The 14,541-nt window shown below is 46.2% G+C and overlaps 2 protein-coding genes across 2 annotated transcripts in view; one reads left to right on the top strand and one right to left on the bottom strand.

Annotated features, from left to right (window-relative positions):
• MEGF8 (multiple EGF like domains 8) overlaps positions 1-7,624 on the bottom strand; it is a 79,725-nt gene extending 72,101 nt beyond the window's left edge. The window contains exon 1 of the mRNA XM_088445596.1: positions 7,524-7,624. The gene's annotated coding sequence lies outside the window, so the exon portion shown is untranslated. The remainder of the gene's footprint in view (positions 1-7,523) is intronic.
• Positions 7,625-7,659: 35 nt separating this feature from the next.
• Positions 7,660-14,541, top strand: part of LOC148507776 (uncharacterized) — a 70,025-nt gene continuing 63,143 nt past the window's right edge. The window contains exon 1 of the mRNA XM_088445597.1: positions 7,660-7,728. The gene's annotated coding sequence lies outside the window, so the exon portion shown is untranslated. The remainder of the gene's footprint in view (positions 7,729-14,541) is intronic.

Here is a 14,541-nt window from a genome sequence, read left to right as displayed (position 1 = left end):
GGGTTTTTAATAAATTTGTTTTTTTCTGTTGCCCCCCCTCCAGTTCCCACATTGTGTGCTCCCCTGTTCCCCCATAGGGTCTGTGCTCAACACTCCCCTCATTCCTCCTCCTGCTTAAGTTTCTTCTCCCTACGCAGCAATCAACACACATTCTGTGTCCTCCCACCCTGGCAGCAGTGGTCCCCCTGGCTGCACTTACTTAACAACATCTGCACAGACTGCAGAGAAAGCCTGGCAGCTGCCTGTGTGTCAGTTTCTGCTGCTGGTCAGGAGGAAAAGAGTAGCTGAGCACTGGGGTGAGACGGAGCTGCCTGATGACTCCTCGGATCTCTCAGCCAGTGATCCGAGGAGTCTGAAATAACAGACAGTTCAACTGGTTTCACTCTCCTCAGAGGGGTCATCAACCTCACCCCATGAGAGTCGCGACCCCAAGCTGAGATGGCCGTGACCCACTTTGTGGTCACGACCCACAGTTTGAGAACTGCTGGTCTAGATCAGTAGCCCCAAAACAATAACGGCCATTGCTGCCGTTTAGATTTAGTTTTGCAGTGCTGGTAAACTATCAGTTCCAATTCATAAACTCTGGAGGAGAGGAAAGTATATCCAGCATAACCCCATCATGCATGTCTCAGTAGAAGTAACAAAAGGAGAACTAATAATCAGCCACAGAGCTAACACTTTTTGGAGGCGATGCCTTTAGGGAATCCTTTGGGGGCATTTATTTGACCACCTATGACACAGGGTGAATAGGTGATTTCTTTGTCGTCTCTGAGAGTAAAATAAAAAGGTGACTGTGGAGTCGAAACACCAAACCTTCCAGTCCACCTGTATTATATCACTAACCCACACAGAGATAACAAAGTTACAGGTATTATCTCCTGTTTTGAACAAAACTTTATTGTTTTCAGAACAGAGAACAAATACTGCTGGTCTTGGTCAACACTAATTGGGACAGATGTACTAAGCTCGAAAAGTGTAATCTGGAGAGTGATAAACCACCAGTCAATCAGCTCCCAACTGTCATTTTTCAAACACAACCTGTAACATGACAATTGGGAGCCGATTGGCTGGTCAGTTATCACTCTCCACTTTATCACTTTTCATAGCTTAGTACATCTCCCCCATTGGCTTTCTCCTCCGACCATTAAGCAGATATTTTCAGCAAGAGAATGATCAGGCTCATGTGTTCAGAGAAATAAGGAATGATGGATCAAAGACTCCCAAGTATGAGTTAAGCTCTCTATACCAGCACCCTAAATCCTGTATTTTAGCTTGCAGCCCCATAGGCATGCATATTGAAATGCGCAAAATGAGGCTACCTGTGTACGGGATTTGGGCGTACTGCTCATCTCCCGTACATCGCACTGGTAAGGGGTGACTGCATTATTCCTAGCTGAAAGCATAGAAGGGAACAGTGTCAACTCATCAATTTCTATTCTCTCAGCATCACTAGTGTCAAAACTCCTATCAACTTCCCCCCTCCCAGCATCACTACCCAAACGCGGTCCTCAAAGCTCCCCAACAGTTCAGGGTTTAGAGATATCCATAGTTGAACACAGGTGGTTAAATCTAATTGACTGAGGTTCTAATTTAGTCACCTGTGCTCAACCGTGGGTTATCTCTAACACATGAACTGTTGTGGAGCATTGAGGACTGCATTTGGGAACGTCTGCCTTAGTAGTATATTTACTAAAGTGCAGGATTTCAGAAGTGGAGATGTTGCCCATAGCAATCAATCAGATTCTACTTAATATTTATCTAGCACATTGTAGAATAGCTAGAATCTGATTGGTTGCTATGGGCAACATCTCCATTTCTGAAATCCCAAACTTTAGTAAATGTACCACTTAACCATCTTCCCTCCTTTCAGCATCACTATTCTACTAAATCCCATCATCCTCCCTCCTACCAGCATTACCACCCTCTCATCATCTTCCTTCCTCCCAGCATCATCACCCTCCCAACTCCCATCATCATCACTACCCTCCCAACTCCTATCATCCTCCCACATCCTCCCTCCTACCAGCATTACCACCCTCATATCATCTTCCCTCCTCCCATCATCACTAACCTCCCAACTTATATCATCCTCCCTCCTACCAGCATTACCACCCTCCCAACTCCCATCATCCGCCCAGCATCACTACCCTCCCAACTCCCATCATCCTCCCAGCATCACTACCCTCCCAACTTCTATCATCCTCCCCCCTACCAGCATTACCACCCTCCCAACATCTTCCTTCCATCATCACTACCCTCCCAACTCCCATCATCCTCCCAGCATCACTACCCTCCCAACTTCTATCATCCTCCACCCTACCAGCATTACCACCCTCTCATCATCTTCCCTCCTCCCAGGATCATCACTACCCACCCAACTCCTATCATCACAACCCTCCCAACTCCCATCATCCTCCCAGCATCACTACCCTCCCAACTCCCATCATCCTCCCAGCATCACTACGCTCCCAACTCCCATCATCCTCCCAGCATCACTACCCTCCCAACTCCCATCATCCTCCCAGCATCACTACCCTCCCAACTCCCATCATCCTCCCAGCATCACTACCCTCCCAACTCCCATCAACCGCCCAGCATCACTACCCTCCCAACTCCCATCATCCGCCCAGCATCACTACCCTCCCAACTCCCATCATCCACCCAGCATCACTACCCTCCCAACTCCCATCATCCGCCCAGCATCACTACCCTCCCAACTCCCATCATCCTCCCTCCTACCATTATCAGTACCCTCCCAACTCCTGTAATCCTCCCTCCTACCCTCCCAATTCCTATCATCCTCCCTCCTAGCATCATCACTACCCTCCCAACATTGTCCCTCCTCCCAGAATCACTACCTTACCAACTCTCATCATCTTCCCTCCTCCCAGCATCACTACCCTCAAAACTCTCATCTTCCCTCCTCTGGAATCACTACCCTCCCAACTCTCATCATCTCCCCTCCTCCCAGCATCACTACCTTCCCAAATCTCATCATCTCCCCTCCTCCTGGAATCACTACCCTCCCAACTCTCATCATCTTCCCTCCTCCCAGCATCACTACCCTCAAAACGCTCATCTTCCCTCCTCTGGAATCACTACCCTCCCAACTCTCATCATCTCCCCTCCTCCCAGCATCACTACCTTCCCAAATCTCATCATCTCCCCTCCTCCCAGCATCACTACCCTCAAAACTCTCATCTTCCCTCCTCTGGAATCACTACCTTCCCAACTCTCATCTTCCCTCCTCCCAGCATCACTACCCTCCCAACTCTCATCATCTTCCCTCCTCCCAGCATCACTACCTTCCGAGCAGACAAGATCACACTTTCCTCCAGCTTCCAGGCCTGCCGATCTTACATTAGGACAGGAGACAAACCTAATATCATCCAACATAAAAATATATCTCTAACTTAAAAATGAGAATTGTTTCATGTATGACTGCAGCTTGTTTACATAATCACCTCAGCCTTCATAGCCCTATGACTGACACTTATGGGGTGTCAAAGAAGTCAGAGTCTTAATGTAAGATCATTTTAATGTTATTTTATGTGGATGACGTATTAATTGCAAACAGCTGCCAATTAACAGCCATAATGTTTTGGGTATAAAAAACAATTCTGTGCAGAAACCAACGCACCTTTCACAAAGCTGTGGGATGTAGACAGCAAAACGCGTCAGTAAACTATACTGACAGCACTATTGCAATACAAGGACCACCGTGGGCTTGCCATTTCTTCATTGCTATTTTGGAGCGCTAGCATTTTGAACCTTAAAACAGAGGGGACAGACTACATCTGCGTTGTTATTCATTGCTAAAGAGACCCCGGAATCACCGATACAGAACTGGTAATAAAACTCCATGACAGCTGGACTTAAACTCCAATATTAATAGGGCTCATGCCCAGCTGGCCATTTATCTATCTATAAACACAGGTTCTCAAACTCGGTCCTTAGGCCCCCAAACAGTGCATGGTTTCCAGGTCTCCTCACAGAATCACAAGTGAAATAATCAGCTCCACCTGTGAATCTTTTAAAATGTGTCAGTGAGTAATGAATACACCTGTGCACCTGGTGGGTGACCTAGAAAACGTGACCTGTGTGGGGTCCTGAGCACAGAGTTTGAGAACCACTGACAGACTATCCACGTTTCCACACTTATTGGGTCCACTATTAGCGGTCATATATTGTCTGTATGCAATAAATATTCTACAGTGATACTATTTTATATAGGTGTATAAGTTTATGCTTTACTGTAACTTTGTTATATATTAAATCCTTTTTATAAACACATCCACACGTTAATATGCTATTTTAATAAGGACATAATCTTAGCGCAGATTCAGTATGATTTACCGCCGGCCGCGTGGCCAGAGGTTCAAATCCCGATAGCGGCAACCCGGCAGCACTGAAAATCCTGATCGTCGAAAGGTAACTACTCACTAACCTATTCTACCCCCTAACCCTAATCCTCCCACCTAAGTGCTTAAACCTAACATCCCCTTCCCCTAGCCTAAACCTAACCTCCCGGAGGGGTGCCTAATCCTAGCACCCGGAATCCCCCCCCCGCACGGCTATTCGCGCCAGTCACCTGGCTTACCTTCGATCGGCAGGCCGGGTGTCAGGCTCCCGGTGTAGGGAATATGACCTGTCATTTAATCCTTGCCGGGATTGTACAGTCGCGAAGTCGGCTGTCAGGATTCCGTCCATCGGCTTTCCGACTGTTTCCCCTTATCGCTGTTAACTGTTCATGTATATTATTTATTTGCTGGAGACTGACTTACTCCTGATCTCATAGAGCAGCTTTGGTAAACCACCCTAACTAGCGCCTGGTGAGTTATCTTATACAACCTCCCCTTTTGCATATGTAGGGAAGAGGTCCACTTTACACGTGATATAATGTTACTGAGGTGCAAGTTTCTTTTAAGAATCAGGTTACCTTATAAGGCATTTTAGCCTTACTAAATACTCTTATGTGGTAATGTCTATGTATGAATTCTGCAAGCCGTGCATGCTATCAGACATATTCAGAGGGTATATTAAAGTCTGAATACACTACAAGAAATAAGGAGAGACGTTATATCACTGTAGGGTAAAAACTAAAACACAAGTTACAGTGGGATACGTTCAGTATCCCGACAAAGGGGATGCCGGCTTTCCGAAGGAAATTAGCGGGGTTGGGGGGGAAGGTTAGGGTTAGGCACAAGAGGGAGGGATAGGGTGCGTGAAGGAGCAGGTTCAGGAACCGGGGATTGAGGGTTAGAGTAGGGAGAGGGGAGGGTTAGGATACCTACCGACAAGTGTTCTGTGTCCTAACCCTGTTGGGATGCCCCGGAGTTGGAATTTTGACCGCCGGCATCCCGTACCCATCCCGTTACAGTATACTAGATATCTATGAGTATCAATCACAGATGTACAGTATGTATAACAGTTTCCTGCATTCAGAGGTGAAGAGGGGTTTCGGATGGTCCCTAAAGCCAATCACACATGTCATTGTCCCCACTAACATCTGCATTCCTGTACAGTCACATTGATATCCAACTGAGGACACACGTTCCAATTTCCTTTTTACTTCGGCTACGTATACCCAGCACCCCTGAGACCTGCCTCATTAGCAGGGCATGCACAACGACACAGGGGCCTAGGACATTTTAATTATACAATTCAATGTGATCACTTCTATATTATTATTTTCCACTCTAGAAGATTGCAAACTTGATCAAATTGCCCATCTTTATTTCAATGTACTGAATTGTCCCCCAACACAGATACTTTCTTTTTTTTATAATAAAAAAAAGTTAGATTAGAGAATCACATTGAATGATCAGATTGGGATGTGTGACTGGCAGTTGTCCCTTTTTGCCTGACACAGCCAATACCAGAAGGGGGATAACTTGTACAGAGCTAAACAGCGAAAACAATAGAGCCAATTTCCATCCCTGCACTTTGGTACAAATTTACACAGAGGGGGATAGATGTATCAAAGCTTCTAAAGACAGTAGGTGAGGTTGCCCATAGCAACCAATAAGCTTATAGCTATCATTTCTGAAGTACATTTTATGAAATGATAGCTAATAACCGATTGGTGGCTACGGGAAACTTCTTCACCTGTTTGATACATATCCCCCCCGAATCAGAATAAACAATGAGTTTTTTTAACTGCCGAGTGCAAAGTGACATTGGAAGCAAGTCTGATTAGTTGCTATAGCTGAGTGCAAATCTCATATTTAGGAGAGTTACAGCTGGCTGTATTACATAGCGTAACTTGTATTTTAAGCGTAGTGGTGCTTTGAAACTATCATTTCCACATAGCAGTGGTTCTGATCTCCATAGACCATGCGAGCCACGTTACACACAAGGCTGAAACAATGCATAAACATGTTATAAATACGCCTATTTAAGATTCTGTGCTCCTACCCTCCACAGCCTAAGAATCTGGATCCCTTTCTAGTTTCACCACCTCTGTGGGTGGTTTCATTGAATGCATCTGGTTACTCAGCACTCAGGCAAAACGACCAGCTCACAGATGGACATCAGTACAGTCAGGCGACAGGACAACATGAGGTTAGCGGCAGATCAGATTATCCATCACCGTTGTCTGTCTGTTCAATCACAACGATATATTCATTGTAAGCACTTACTGCTTTGGACCCAAGCACCCATGTGCTGTCCATTCAAAAAGACAAAATGGTCCCCACTGGAATGTAACATATATGGGCATATTTAGATATCACATATATTATATTAGTGTGCCGCCAGCATGAGTTGTAGGATGGCAACTCAATAATTTTACCTGTCGCTGCTTTCGAAGGTGAATAAATATTTATCAACAGACAGATCTGTGCATCACAGTTTTGTAACACAGCCTATAATGCGGATAAAGCTTTACATGTATCTGTGCTACCTGCTGTGCAATTACCTGGCTGCTTTGCAGGACAGAATTTCTATCACACTAATATATATATATATATATATATATATATATATATATTTTCATATGCAGAAGCACAGTATCAGCTGAGATAATGCTACTGCCTATTACCATTCATGCACAGCCAGTTAGTGTGTGTTATCTCCAGCTGTGCACATACACAGTTCCCTTAGCAAGCAATCCCTGACCATCAGTGAAACTATGCATGATACCATACTGCCAGGGATCAGTAAGCAGTCCCTGCCCATCAGACTGATACTATACATGATGCCATACTGCCAGGGAACAGCAAGCAATCCCTGCCCATCAGACTGATACTATGCATGATACCATACTGCCAGGGATCAGCAAGCAATTCCTGCCCATCAGAGTGATACTATGCATGATACCATACTGCCAGGGATCAGCAAGCAATTCCTGCCCATCAGAGTGATACTATGCATGATGCCATACCAGCCAGGACACTACAGTGACTGACCCCCTATTCTCCCCTTCCTAATGCAACCCTTCCACAATTCAAATACAATCCTGACTGGGACTTATTATTCCCCAATATCCTATACCAGTCACCATCACCCTCGGCACTACTAACCTGCAGACTGCAGATTAATCCGCTATTTTGCCACAGCACTCCCACATGAACCGGAAACAAAACTCTCAGAGTTCAACGGGAACAGGCATTGAGCCCCGCCCGTTGTACGGATAATATATAAGCCCCGTCTCCTGTACGGACATCTCCGGTCTGACGTCACCCGCTTCCCATGTATAAATGCAGGCGGGCAGGAGGCGGGAACACGGTACGCAGTCACACTCGCTCTATCTGTTGTGGGCGCTGCGGTGCGTAGTGGTTTTACTAGACTGTCTTATAGCTCACTCAGGAGAGAACGTCCTGGCACACCCTAGTATATCTCTCTCACTATATATATGTGTGTATTTATATACAGGTAATGATCAATATAATTTGCCAGATCTTTCAATTTTTTCCCCTATCAGTGACCGTCTCCCAATCCTTATATATATATATATATATATATATATATATATATATATATATATATCTGATATCTATCAACCGGAAGGTTTGCGAGACTCCTGAATTGCAGGGAGCTCTCATGGGAACCCAGGAGACAGACATCCCTTCCCTTTCCCATCCCTTTCAGCAGTGAAAGGAGCAAAAAATGCATCTCCACCAGGGCTGCCAACTCTGAAATGAAAAACAAGCCCAAACCAATCCTAAAAAGCACAATGTGGGGGGGGTGTCTCTTTGTCTTTCACTCTCTACCTGCCTTACTTCCTTTACTCCCCCCTTTTCACTAACCTAAATATTTTAACTCCACATCTGCCCGTAACCTGCCCCATACCCATCCTTGTTACCCACTTCATTCACCTCACTATTATCTACCTATATTGCTTTTCTCCTCCCTCTACACCAGCCTCCATATTTTTACCTCCTTTTTTCATGCCTTATTCCAAAGGTTCCCAAACGCAGTCCTCAAGGCTCCCCAACAGTTCAGGTTTTAGAGATTTCCATGGTGGTTATATCAAATTGACTGAGGTACTGATTAAATTACCTGTGCTCAACCATAGATATCTCTAAAGCTGCATACACACAGGCCCTGATTCAGAGCCGGACGCTCTGACAGAGCGCTCGCTCTGAATCAGGGCCGTCCCTCCTCCTTTTTGGAGTGGCCTCCTGGCCGCTCGCATAGCACGCACCCTTTGGTGCACAGCACGCACCCTTTGGTGCGAGACCCATAACAACGGCTTGGCCGTCGTTATTCGAGTCTCGCGCATGCTCACGACGGAGCAGCCTCCGCCGTGCGTATGCACACTTGGGCAACATCGACCCACTTGCGAGCGCTCGCGAGCGGGTCTGATTCAGGCCCACAGTACGATCTGTACCACCAGCGACTTGAATGATATCTCAGTCATTTTAACACCCCCTGCCCCCATGTACTTGCCTCAATTCCTTCATATTACCTCTCCCTCTTGCCTGCCCCCTCCAACTTTACCCCATCCTCTATATCACAGGTTTTCAAACTTGGTCCTCAGGACCCCACACAGTGCATGTTTTCCAGGTCTCACAGAATCACAATTGAAATAATTATCTCACCTGTGGATCTTTTAAAATATGTCAGTGAGTAATGACTAAACCTGTGCATTTGGTGGGAGACCTGGAAAACGTGACCTGTGTGGGGTCCTGAGGACTGAGTTTGAGAACCACTGCTCTATCTATTTCCCTCTCTTCCCAAGACCTAACCTTCGTACCTAACTCGGTCACTACCTGTGTAATCATACACTTCCGGGGCCCGCTTTCTACGTACCTGTGTGATGACATCAGTGACCATGCTACTCCACTTCCTCTGCCCGGCAATGTGCACACAAAAAAAGCACAAGCCCAGAAATACAACCCTCGGCTGGGCAAAAAAAAATAGCAAGCCCAATTCCATTTGTTACTAGCGGAATTGGCAACTATGATCACCACATGCTACTAAATGCTGTGAACCCTGGCATTTTGCATCTTGGGGCTATGCTGCAGCCATTCATGGATCCACACAACAGCTGCAGGGGGAGTCCCATAATTTTGTCACATTGTATATGCTCTCCAACTCTGGGCTCAGCCATACATTGCATCCAAGAGAAGGCAAATGTGTGGCTATAGTGTCTAGCACAGTGGCATTGTGGCTATCATTGTGTGGAATTCTATTGGGTGCTCCTGTTTTCTACCATATTAAAAAAGCAAAAAAATGTGCTAGTAGGTTATTCGGTTTCTGACAAAATGGACTCATGTTGTGTGTGATCACCTTGTATTGGGGCACAGCTCATGTGACCACACCCCACATGTTGCCATGCCTCTACTAGCCACGGGGCCCACACGAACAGCAGCCTAGCACAATAGCGGGTATGGTATAGCCTCATCTTGGAGTGGATGTTTTAGTGGGTGGTATGAGAGACACCACCCATGAAGACGTTTCCTTCCAAGATCTGTCTGAGGTTACATTTAAAAAGCAGGTAAATATGCTTCACATGAGAGGAACAATATGGCTGACCTCTCCGCTTACAGGATTTCTTCTATGACATGTTAGTGTCATACAGGAGAGATGTTTTAGCATTGTGTCATACAGGAGAGTATGTTTTAGCATACTGTCACAGTGTTAGTCATGGCACTTCTCATTTAAAAGTTTAATCAGGCCCGTGCAGTGCTGGAAGCGACTGTTGGGGAATCGCTGTGGCTGCTCCTGAGTGACTAATTTATTCTCCGAATGGGTTGGGTATAGGATGACGGCGCTCGGGATCCCGATGCCGGCATCCCGACACGGTTAGAATATCGACACCTGTAGGTAGGTATCCTAACCCTCCCTCCCCGGTGCCTGAACCTAACCTCCCCCTGAGTGCCTAACCCTCACCCTAGTGCCTAGCCCCTAATTCTAACCCTCCCCCTAACCCCGGTACTTACCTTCGGGATTCCTGCGTTCATGATGCCGGCGCTGGGATTCTGACGTGTCGGGAGAGTCGGAATCCCCGTGGTTGGGGTTATGACCTCATCCCTTCTGAACATATAACTATAAGAGGTGTATCGAAAGTGCTTTATGCATTAAACAGTTTGGGGAGAATTTACGAAGCAGCGGCTTCTGTAGACGCTGCTTCCCGGCGGATTGCAGGTGAATATTTTAAACAGCACTCGGAGTCAGTGTAAAGCACGCTGTTGTTCCGGTTCCCTAGGCGATCTGCATGCATCAGGAAGTCACGTGTTATCCACAGCACGGCGTGATTGGTCTCTCCTATTTCTGCACGCTGGCCTTTTGCCACCTCGCCGAATATATCGTTCCTGTAGGTTCTCTCGGCTCAGCTGCATGGTCAGCATTCTGTGTCTCCGCGTGGTAGTGTATTCTGGTTCCCTAGCTGAATTGTCTTGCCACCGGCTCTCAAGCTTCTCCGTCAGCTCCCTAGCCGCACTAGCAGCTTCTGTGCTGCCACTGGCTTACCAGCCTCTCCATTGGCTCACTAGCCACACCAGCAGTTTCTGTGCTGCCACCGGCTTACCAGCCTCTCCATCTGCTCCCTAGCTGAACCAGCAGCTTCTGTGCTGCCACCGTCTCCCAAGCTACTCCTTCGGCTTCCCAGCCACACCAGCCGCTTCCGAGCTGCCATTGACTCTCAAAGCCACATTGCAAGTACAGAAACTTGTGCGCCAGCTTTCAAGCCACACCATCGGCTCTCAAAACCGCATCGCAAGTACACAAACTTGTGTACCAGCTTTCAAGCCACACCATCGGCTCTCAAAACCGCACCGCAAGTACACAAACTTGTGCACCGGCTCTCAAGCCATACCATCGGCTCTCAAGCCACACCATCGGCTCTCAAAGCTGCATCGCAAGAACACAAACTTGTGTACCAGCTCTCAAGCCGCACCATCGTCTCTCAAAGCCGCATCTAAAGTACAACCTTTTGTGTATCAGCTCCCTAGCCGCACCATCTGCTCTCAAAGCCGCATCTAAAGTACACCCACTTGTGTACCGGCTCCCTAGCCTCACCATCGGCTCTCAAAATCATATCTCAAATACACCAACTCCTGCTACCAGCTCAAAGCCGCACCACCCGCACCTTAGCCTCACTATCGGCTCTTAAGCTGCACCATCAACTCAATTCTGCTATCGGCTTTTGCTGCATCACCGGTTCTAAAGCCACATCATCGGCTCTCAAAGCCGCACCACTGGTACCCAAACTTCTGCTTCTGGCTCTCAGCTGCACTACCGACTCCCAAGTCGCTTCATCGGCTCATAAGCCGAAACACTGACTGTACCAATTCATGCTGTTCCTCTCACCATCGGATCCCATAGTATATATGGGTGAACCGCTACTACCCCGAGTATTAAGACCAGGTGGCCACCTAAGTACTGGTGATTGTTAATAGATCTAAGGGAACAACGAGTTGCTGTTAGTGGCGGAAGACCTCACTAGCCTGGGTTCTATGGGGGTTCAGACGGAATGAGCTTTGGGATTCATAACACTAAAACTATTAAACGTGCTGTGTTATCTTCCCTGTCCACCCAGTTATCTGATTCTGATATATCATCTGGAGAGGCAGAAGATGCAGACCTCTCTCACTCTGACTCCGTCTCAGGAGACAAGGTGCCACTCTCTAAATTAAATATACCTGCTCTTGTGAGAGCAGTAACATTTATTTTGCAAATAGAAGAGGAAGAACCCATTCCTAAGAAAAAAACGTGCACTTTTTAAACAACAAAAGGTAGTTTTACCAGAGTTCCCTCACTCTGGTCAGTTTTTCCCGGTAAGAGGTTTCAAATTCCAAAATGTTTAAGTTCCTTTTACCCTCTTCCAGCTACTGATAGCACTAAATGGGAAATTCCCCCAGCAGTGGATTCTCATGTAACACATCTGATTAAGAATGCCACCTTACCCATCCATACTGCAACCTCCTTGACGGAGACTACAGATAGGTGTATAGAAGCTTGTTCCAAATCCATATACTCTCTTACAGGAGCTATTACTCGTCCTGCTAGGGCTACGGCCTGTGTGGCAAAAGCCATTGAGAGTTGGGCAAAGGGCCTAGAAAAGACATTCGCCCCTGATGCTTCAAGGGAACAACTATTCTACATATCTCACATTAGAGATGCAGCCTCCTACTTGGGAGAGGCAGCAATGGATACGGCTCTCCTGGACTCCAAGATATCTGCCACTTCGATAGTGGTTCGCCGTTTTGTTTGGCTCCGTTCCTGGAAAGCAGACTCAGGTTCAAAAAAGTCTCTGGAGTGCCTTCCTAATTCTGGAGATATCCTATTTGGTCCAGAATTAGATACATTTGTGACTACTATGGCAGCTTCCAAAATGGCATTTCTGCCCTTTACATATAATACAAAGCCACAGACTTCATCCTTTCGGTACTTTCACCCTCAAGGAAAAGGTAAGGTTCAGTCCTTTCCATGGCAGCAGGCTTCAGCCAAGACCTCCAAGCCTAGGACCAAGCAAGCCTGGGCTACTAGACGTCCACCTGCCAAGTCTGTGGAAAAGCCTACAGCCTGACGGGACGGACCTCTCCCTGGGAGCTTCCGGGGTGGGAGGCCGACTTCTTCAATTTGCCCAGTTTTGGCGTCAGACCACATCAGATGCCTGGGTAAGAGAAGTGGTCTCCCACGGATATGCTCTATTCTTCCTAAGGCGACCCCCCCAGCAGTACTTTTGTACAGGCCTCCATCGGACCCAAGCAAGGCTCTGCTGCTCAAAAAAGCCATTCAGTCCTTACTGAATTCAGCAGTAATAATTCTGGTCCCCTGCTCACAATGAGGCAAGGGCTATTGTTCTACCCTTTTCCTGGTTCATCAACCTATCCTCAACCCCAAATCTCTGAACAAGTTTATCAGGATGCCAGGGTTTCGTATGGAAACCTTCCTCTCTATTATCCTAGCTATGGAGCCTGGGGATTTTTTTTTTTTTGCAAATTATATTTATTAAATACTAACACAATATACAGATAGTACAGCATATCATAAAAGAATGAGAACAATGAGACAAAGCAGAACAGCTCAGCAGAACAAATATGGACCTTAAACAAATCCCATCATTCGGTCAGTATTATTTTGTTTGTGAATATCATAAATCAAAACTATTGAAAAACAAAAGAAATGAATAGAAAAGGGAGAAAAAGAAAACCTGTTTCAGGGTTGAGAATAAAACTGCCATAATCAAATAAAATATATAAGATTAGAACCAAAAATCTCTCTCTCAGCCATACTAATGTAGGGAAGCTGAGAACTATTCCCGTGTCTATATGCGCCTCTCCCGCAACCCCACAGTGATTTATATAGTTCTGATTCTTTGTCTGCCATGGATACCAAATTGTTGTAAAATCCTGGTGGGTGTTTGTCAAAGAGAGTATAAAGGTCATCCATAGACATATAATGGTCCAAACGTGCACACGATTTAGTTATAGTGGGTATAGAAGTTGATCTCCAGTGCACTGGAATAACTTCCTTTGAGGCACTCAGTATATGTCTAAGAAGTGTCTTTTTATTTTGTACTTGAGGCTTCCGAAAAAGACTCAGCAACCAAAAACTAGGACACGAAGGTAAATCTTCCTGGAGAATGAAACTAGCTGTTTCTATCACCTTACTCTAAAAAGGCCGGTTAAGGGGACATTACCTCCAAATATGTAAAGGAGTTCCTATTGCTATATTACATCTCCAGCAAGTTTTTGGGACTCCAGGATACATTTTAGCTAATAAGCTGCCCGCGCTTCCATAATTCACGTAAGCATGACTGCATGATAGTACGAAGCAATTGGGCAATCGGAGGCCATCCCTAGACTTACTTCTATATAAGGTTTCGTACATAGATCATGTGCTGGCCTTCTACTACAGAGCCTGGAGATTTTATGGTGTCTCTGGATATTCTGGCCGTTTACCTGCATGTACCTATATTGCCTTCTCATCAACAATATCTCTGGTTTCTTATCCTACAACAGCATTACCAATTTCAGGCCATACCGTTTGGCCTCAATGGCCCCACGGGTTATTACAAAAATTATGACAGTTATGGCGGCCTCCCTTCGTCGTCAAGGAATCAGACTACTACTGTACTTAGACAACCTC

Source organism: Taudactylus pleione, unplaced genomic scaffold, assembly GCF_031769625.1.
Source record: "Taudactylus pleione unplaced genomic scaffold, aTauple2 ptg000384l, whole genome shotgun sequence".
Taxonomy (NCBI): domain Eukaryota; kingdom Metazoa; phylum Chordata; class Amphibia; order Anura; family Myobatrachidae; genus Taudactylus; species Taudactylus pleione.
The sequence above is the reverse complement of the archived record's forward strand: the minus strand, read 5'-3'. Positions and strand labels throughout refer to the sequence as shown.